At 40.5% G+C, this 7041-nt stretch overlaps 1 pseudogene; it reads left to right on the top strand.

Annotated features, from left to right (window-relative positions):
- The first annotated feature begins 359 nt into the window (after window positions 1-359).
- On the top strand, window positions 360-6253 carry LOC101713633 (poly(A) polymerase beta-like; annotated as a pseudogene).
- The last annotated feature ends 788 nt before the right edge of the window (window positions 6254-7041 follow it).

Here is a 7041-nt window from a genome sequence, read left to right as displayed (position 1 = left end):
GGTGAGGAAGAAATAGTGGTGGGTTTAATTCTCTGAAGCAGGAGTAAAAGAGATAAAGGGTGAAAATCCAGAGAACTTTACTAGTGTGGAAAATAAACAAATATATGCTTATACATGGAAATATCAACAAGGCAGAATATGACAAGTCCAATAAACAGGATGTAAAATCCTGCAGGAGTACATGGCATGGAGGATCCTCCTGGTGGGCAAGGTGAGGGACTAATTTCAGGACCTTGCAGCTTTCAGAGAAGATTGTCCTTGAGGGAGGAGCCCTGTGGGAGATGGGCATTCCTGTTCTAGGAAAGAATGTAGTGAAGGACAGCACTGAGGCAGTTGAGAGGGCAGGGAGGGCTTGAAGAATGGAAATTCAGAGGTGGTTAGAGGGTGAAGAGAGTGTGGGCATGGAGAGAACCTGGGGCAAGAGTTCCAGGACTGGCTGCTCCCTGGCTGGGTCCATGTCCAAGGTTAGACCTACAGTTGAATTCACCGGTGTATTTTTACTGATACGGTGGCACTTGAACCTCTCCCTGACCCTTATTTCACACATAAGAAAACTGAGGCCTAGAATGCTACACATTTTGCCCAAGATCACTAAGGGTAAAAAGGGATGAACAAAAACCAGATCACAGATCTGATGCAGTGTTTCCAGCTCCCCCTAAATGCCTTTTATTTAACTCAGAGGCAGTAAGAATCCTCTGAAGATTTCAGAGTAGCATTATCAGAGCTGGCACATGATGTTATAAAACCAAATATATTAGTCACTTTCTGTCCTTTGAAAGTTCCCAAAGAATAGAGAAGAACTTAGTCATGACTGACATACTTTTATCCAGTTCAAAGGTTCATCAAAGTCTTTTCCAGATTAATGAGTTAAAGTTTGCTTGCGACTGTGTAGGTAAACGGAGCAACCTAATTATGATCTTGGGATATCAAATACTGCAGCTCACTTTGCCTAAATCTAATTTAGATATTTATATACTTTCTAAAAATAGAAAATTGAGAATTATCCATTATCCAGAACTAGTCATTCAATTAACAAGGAGAAAATACTAAAGAGCCTGATCCCAATCATTAGAAAATGAGGGCACGGTAAGATCAAGGATGTAAAAGCCATCTATTGTCATAGCAAGCCTTGGCAGAAAAGGGCTCCACTCCCCTCCAGGGTGGCTGGCATTTTTCCAGCTACAGTCTCAATGTTGGGCCCACTGTGATTTTATTCCCCCTCTATTGGGTTTTACTGTTATCCTTTTCCATTTAGAAAACAAAGGGCATTATTATGGTTTAGAATTAAACTGTCCCTCCAAATTCTCATGGAGGTGTGTCTTGGTTGAAGTTGGGTCATGGGGACCTGAACCTGGAAATGTGTATTCTTGCCCCCAGCTCTTCCCTTCTCTTTCTGCTTCCTGGCTGCCATAGGTTAAGTACCTTTGCTTCTGCCATGCCCTTCTGCTATCCTGTGTCTGTTTCAGAGGCTGCTGAGCATGGATTGAAACCACGAGCCCAAATGTAAACCTCGCCTCCTCACAGCCATGAGTGTGAGATGTTGTATCCAGTGATGAAAAAGTGACTAAGACAGATGTCAACAGAACCCTAACTTGCACAAAGAGGATAGGATATGATTCTAAACCTAACCAATCACACTGCTACATACATATTCACTCTATATAAGTGCTCCATACTGGTACCTTAAAAAAGAAACAGGGTTCCATTTAGTGTGGCATGACACTGGTTCACATAACTCAAGGTCACCTCAAAAGTACAGCCCGTTTCTATCCCTTCTACTCCACTGACTAACACAGACAAGTATATAGTTTTGCTACAGCATATCCACAGAATTCAAAGTGAGAAATAGTGATAGTATTGAGGATTCTTATCCTTTTTTGTTTTTTGCAAATTACAAAAAAAAGAAGTTCATTCTTTTAAAAGACACAACTTGGGCAGATTCTTTTATATATGCCTCTCTTCTTGGGTGTTTGCAATACTATCTGATTGGGTAGAGGCTGGAATGACAAGTGAGGAAATGTAAATGTAGTAGCTGTGTAATGCCATACTTACATAAGGTGCATGGTCACATGCCCCCTGATTTCTCCCCAGGCCTCTAGAAGAGCCCTAACACCAAGTGTTTCAGTGTTAATAGATTGGAGGATATAAACTTCCATAGGGACCTAGTATGTAAAGGGAGTACTTAGCTGACCTGCTGAAACTAAAGACATCCCTAAAGCTAATTCTTGGGGAATACAGAAGAATGATGGTATAGAGAAAAGAAATGAAGGCATACTGTGCAGCCAGACAAAACTGGATTCAAGTGCCAGTCTTGCTGTTTCCTAGCAAGTTCAATTATTTAACTGACCTGAAGTTCAGTCTTCTCCTCTGCAAAATAGGGACTACAATATCTGCTCTATAGAAAGGTTGTAAAATTTGTGAAGTATTTTAAAAAGATCACTTAGCTCATTGCCTGCTGTGTAGAAAGGGCTTAACAAAAGTTTACATCTCTTGATTTCTAGGGAGAAATCAAATTAAGAAAGAAACCTCAGCATATTTACAGTACCTCTAAAAGTGTTCTGACATCTCAGAGGAGGGAAAAATATAAGGTGTTGAACAGCTGATATCATTCATATTTAATGACTCATAATATAAATAAACATTATAAGTATTTTTATTCTAGTATAAATCAGTTAGTTATAGTGATGCCTTATGTAGATAATAGTAAAACATGCATTTATTTGAAAGCTTACTATTCTGTTTTCCAAATCGATTTGAAAGTATTTTATAATAGTTTAGTTCCTTTAAAATGTGACTATTCTCAGCAGCAACCATTTTCTAACCTAACAAAATCTTCAGTTTCAGTAAACATTTCCCATTATAGGTTAAATGTTACCTCCCACCAAAAAAGCAATGATGCTAGGTGACTTTCATCACCTGTAATATAAGAAGATCAAAACACATTCTGGAAAGGCACGAGAGACCTAAATTCCCACTTCCTGGTTCTCAGATTAAAGCTACACTACAGGATTAACTGGAAATAGATCTGGAAATCAATTAATAGAATAGGAAGACAGAAATTGGGCTACCACCCTGAAGCAAGGTGGGTTACTAGTTCCAAATAGAAGGCCATTACGGAAACTTGTGCATTGCTTGTCATATTTTTTAATTTCTTCCTTTGAATTGAAATATCATTTCCTATATCCTCTTCACAGAAGAGGAGTTTCTGTTTTCCTCTTGATACTATTTAATAAAGGATAGTTTGTTGAGAAAAATGGAAATATCTGGGGTCTCTCTTTCCTATCCTTTAGAAGAGACATAGATAAAGATTCTGAGGGACGCCGCCGGCCGCCAGCGCCATGTTGGCCCCCGGTGGCAGGCTGGCCAGCGCTTGAGACTTCAGCGCTCAGCTCAGGGCCGCGGGAACCGGCCCTCTTGCCCACCGGGCATGAACCAGGCGGCGGCCGCCTGGATCCGCCCGCTCTAGGGAGGATGCCGTAGGCGGCGGCCACCCCGGGAGCCCTGCCTCGGGAGCGCCTCCGCCTCTCGGCGGCCATCAGCCTGGCCGCCCTCAGGGACGCTGACCATGAGCTCACCCAGAGGCTCATCGAGACCCTACAGCCTTTCGGGGTGTTCGAAGAGGAAGAGGAGCTGCAACGCAGGACATTAATTTTGGAAAAGTTAAACAATCTGGTGAAGGAGTGGATAGGAGAAATCAGGGAAAGCAAGAACCTGCCCCAAGCTGTCATTGAAAATGTTGGGGGAAAACTTTTCACGTTTGGCTCTTACAGACTAGGAGTCCACACAAAAGGGCCCGATATGTGTGTTGCCCCGAGGCGTGTTGATCTGAAGGACTTTTTCACCTCATTTTAGGAGAAACTGAAACTACAGGAGGAAGTCAAAGATTAAACGGCAGTTGAGGAGGCATTTGTACCAGTTATCAAACTGTGCTTTGCTGGAATAGAGATTGATATTTTGTTTGCAAGGTTAGCATTGCAGACTATTCCAGAAGATTTGGATCTAAGTGATGACAGTCTGCTTAAAAAATTAGAAATTAGATGCATAAGAAGTCTTAACAGTTGCCGAGTAACTGATGAAATTTTACACCTAGTACCAAACATTGACAACTTCAGGTTAACTCTGACAGCCATCAAATTGTGGGCTAAATGCCACAATATCTATTCCAATATATTAGGTTTCCTTGGAGGTGTTTCCTGGGCCATGCTAGTAGCAAGAACTTGCCAGCTTTATACAAATGCAGTAGCATCAACTCTTGTACGTAAATTTTTCTTGGTGTTTTCTGAATGGGAATGGCCAAATCCAATGTTACTGAAAGAACCTGAAGAACGGACTCTTAATTTGCCTGTGTGAGACCCAAGGGTAAATCCCAGTGATCGTTACCATCTTATGCCTATAATTACGCCAGCATATCCACAGCAGAACTCTACTTACAACGTGTCTGTTTCAACCAGGATGGTCATGATTGAGGAGTTTAAGCAGGGGCTTGTTATCGCACATGAAATTTTGCTGAATAAGGCAGAGTGGTCCAAACTCTTTGAAGGTCCAAGCTTTTTAAAGAAGTACAAGCATTATATCGTACTTCTGGCAAGTGCACCAACAGAAAAACAACATCTAGAATGGGTAGCCTTGGTGGAATCAAAGATCCAAATCCTGGTTGGGAGCTTGGAGAAAAATGAATTTATTACACTGGCACATGTAAATCCCCAGTCATTTCCAGCACCCAAAGAAAATCTGGACAAGGAAGAATTTAGCACAATGTGGGTGATTGAGTTAGTGTTAAAAAAGCCAGAAAACTCCGAAATTCTCAATCTTGATCTCACCTATGATATTCAATCTTTTGCAGATACACTTTATAGGCAAGCAGTACATAGTAAGATGTATGAGGTGGACATGAAAATTGCTGCAATGCATTTAAGGAAAAAGGAACTTCATCAGCTACTTCCTGATCATGTTCTTCAGAAAAAGAAAACACACTCAGCAGAAGGTGTAAGATTGACGGCTGGGGATGACAGCAGCCTCTGCTTGTCTGTAGAAAGTGAAAACATCTTATCAGTGCCTTTGTCTACTGGCCCTCAGGACAGAAACAGCCCTTCCCTGGCTGTAACGGCAGCATCTGTGACCAATATGCAGGCTCCTGAAGTTTCTCTGCAATAGGTGAATCCTGGTGAAACCTCAGGGGTTGCACCGAGTGAAAATCTTTCTCAAACTCCCTTACAACCTATTTCTCCACCACCAAAGCCCATAGTTACCAGAGTTGTTCCTTCAACACATCTAGTAAACCATCCTTCTAGACCTCAGGAAATGCAGCAACAAACATACCTAATCCTATAGTAGATGTCTACAGGACATCTCACCTCATGAAGAAGAAAGTGCCAAGAAAACCAAAGACAGGGGTCAACGAGACAGATAAGCACAGCTCAGTTAGAAATTGTTCAGACAGCAGCTTCTCTGTTGGCCTCCCAGGAAACATCCAGCACAGATAGACCCAGGATCCCTGCTCTCCCTGCAGATTCTATTCCTGTTACCAAGAATTCAGTGAAACAGATTGAGCGGATAGAAACAACCCCAGGCCCACAAACAATATCTGCCAAGTCAGCCTGTTGTTTTGAGATGCTACAGAAGGAGTGTGAGGCCATCAGGCTAGATATGACTCAAAATAAATTTATGCTCATTGAATACTTCCTTTACTGGCCAAATCTTGACCGGAAGTTTAGCATATGAAGCTGCAAGTACTATTATTAATGCCTCATTATTATTAATGTGTCAGCAACACATTAACTTATTTCAAAGGACTACTACTCTTAAATAAGCTATATTTATAGCCACAACTGACATCTGCACTGAATTTATGTTTGATGCATTGTTGGGAAAATTTGCAATACGAACTAGTATCAGAATTCCTTACTAAAAAAAAAGATTCTGAAATGCTTTCACAGAAAAGAATGACAATATCATCACTGTACATGGAGAGTGCCAACAGCCTGTCTCAGGCAGGTCAGGGAGGATCTGGGTGAGTTAGCCCATTTCGAAGACAGCAAAAAATGCAGTATATGTAGCATAGAAGAAAGAAAATTGTGACAAAAGAACTAGATATGGTTAAAATTATTTTTAAAAATTTCAAATAGATGCCCTCTCTGAGGTCCCACTCTCTAAATTTAAGAAATTATTCACTTTGTTATTCTTCTAGTTTAATGGTTTTAATAGGAAGAAATAAAAATATTGTATCAAAGAGCTTTTTCTGCAAGGAGACAGAGTTTAGGTTTAGATATGTTCAACATACTTTAAAAAAATACCCTTAGAAAAGGAAATAAATGCATTGTGTGGACAGAAATTATATAAACTCGTGTGCTGTCTTTATTAAGAGGAAGAATGGTACTCAGGACTTGTGGTGAATATATGAAATTCACTGTCTTCATCTAAACACCATGACTCTGGTCAACGTTTCTGATCTTTCAGGTAAGTGGACTGCCTGCTCTTTACCCAGGTTTGGAGAAGAATCGGGCATGGAACTGGGCTTCTGCCACGTACTAGCTGGGTGGCCCTAGGAAAATAGCTCATGCAATTCCAGATCCCCGAGTCGTCCTCTGTAAGAGTGAATACAGTGATTCTTGAATTTCAAAGGTTAGTATGGAGATTCAATACAATGCATTAAGTAAATGTGTACTACAATTTATAAAGCACTCTAGGAGAATTTCTTTTATACTTAGAGCTGAGAACCCCTTGACAACATCTTGCCAGTAAATCTGTTGGCAAGGAAGGATTAGCATGACACAAATGTTATTTTCAAATTTTATCTCAAATTGTACAATGCTACTACATTTAACAGAAAGACATAGGCCTTCAGAGTTATTGAGATTCCCTCCAATTTCTCATGGAAATTTTCTGAGCTTGCTTTGTTTTGTTAATGAATAATATTTCCTTGTGGATTCTAAAGCTTGTCTCAGGGGAGGAAGTTTAGGTCTTGTCTTTCTTGAAGAGTTTCATTTCATTTTATGACACATAATTATCAAAATAATAAATCTTAAAGATAATGCAAAAACC

The sequence above is a fragment of the Heterocephalus glaber genome, unplaced genomic scaffold, assembly GCF_053883595.1.
Source record: "Heterocephalus glaber isolate CG9 unplaced genomic scaffold, H.glaber_assembly_v1.0 deba00001593, whole genome shotgun sequence".
NCBI lineage: Eukaryota > Metazoa > Chordata > Mammalia > Rodentia > Bathyergidae > Heterocephalus > Heterocephalus glaber.
The sequence above is the reverse complement of the archived record's forward strand: the minus strand, read 5'-3'. Positions and strand labels throughout refer to the sequence as shown.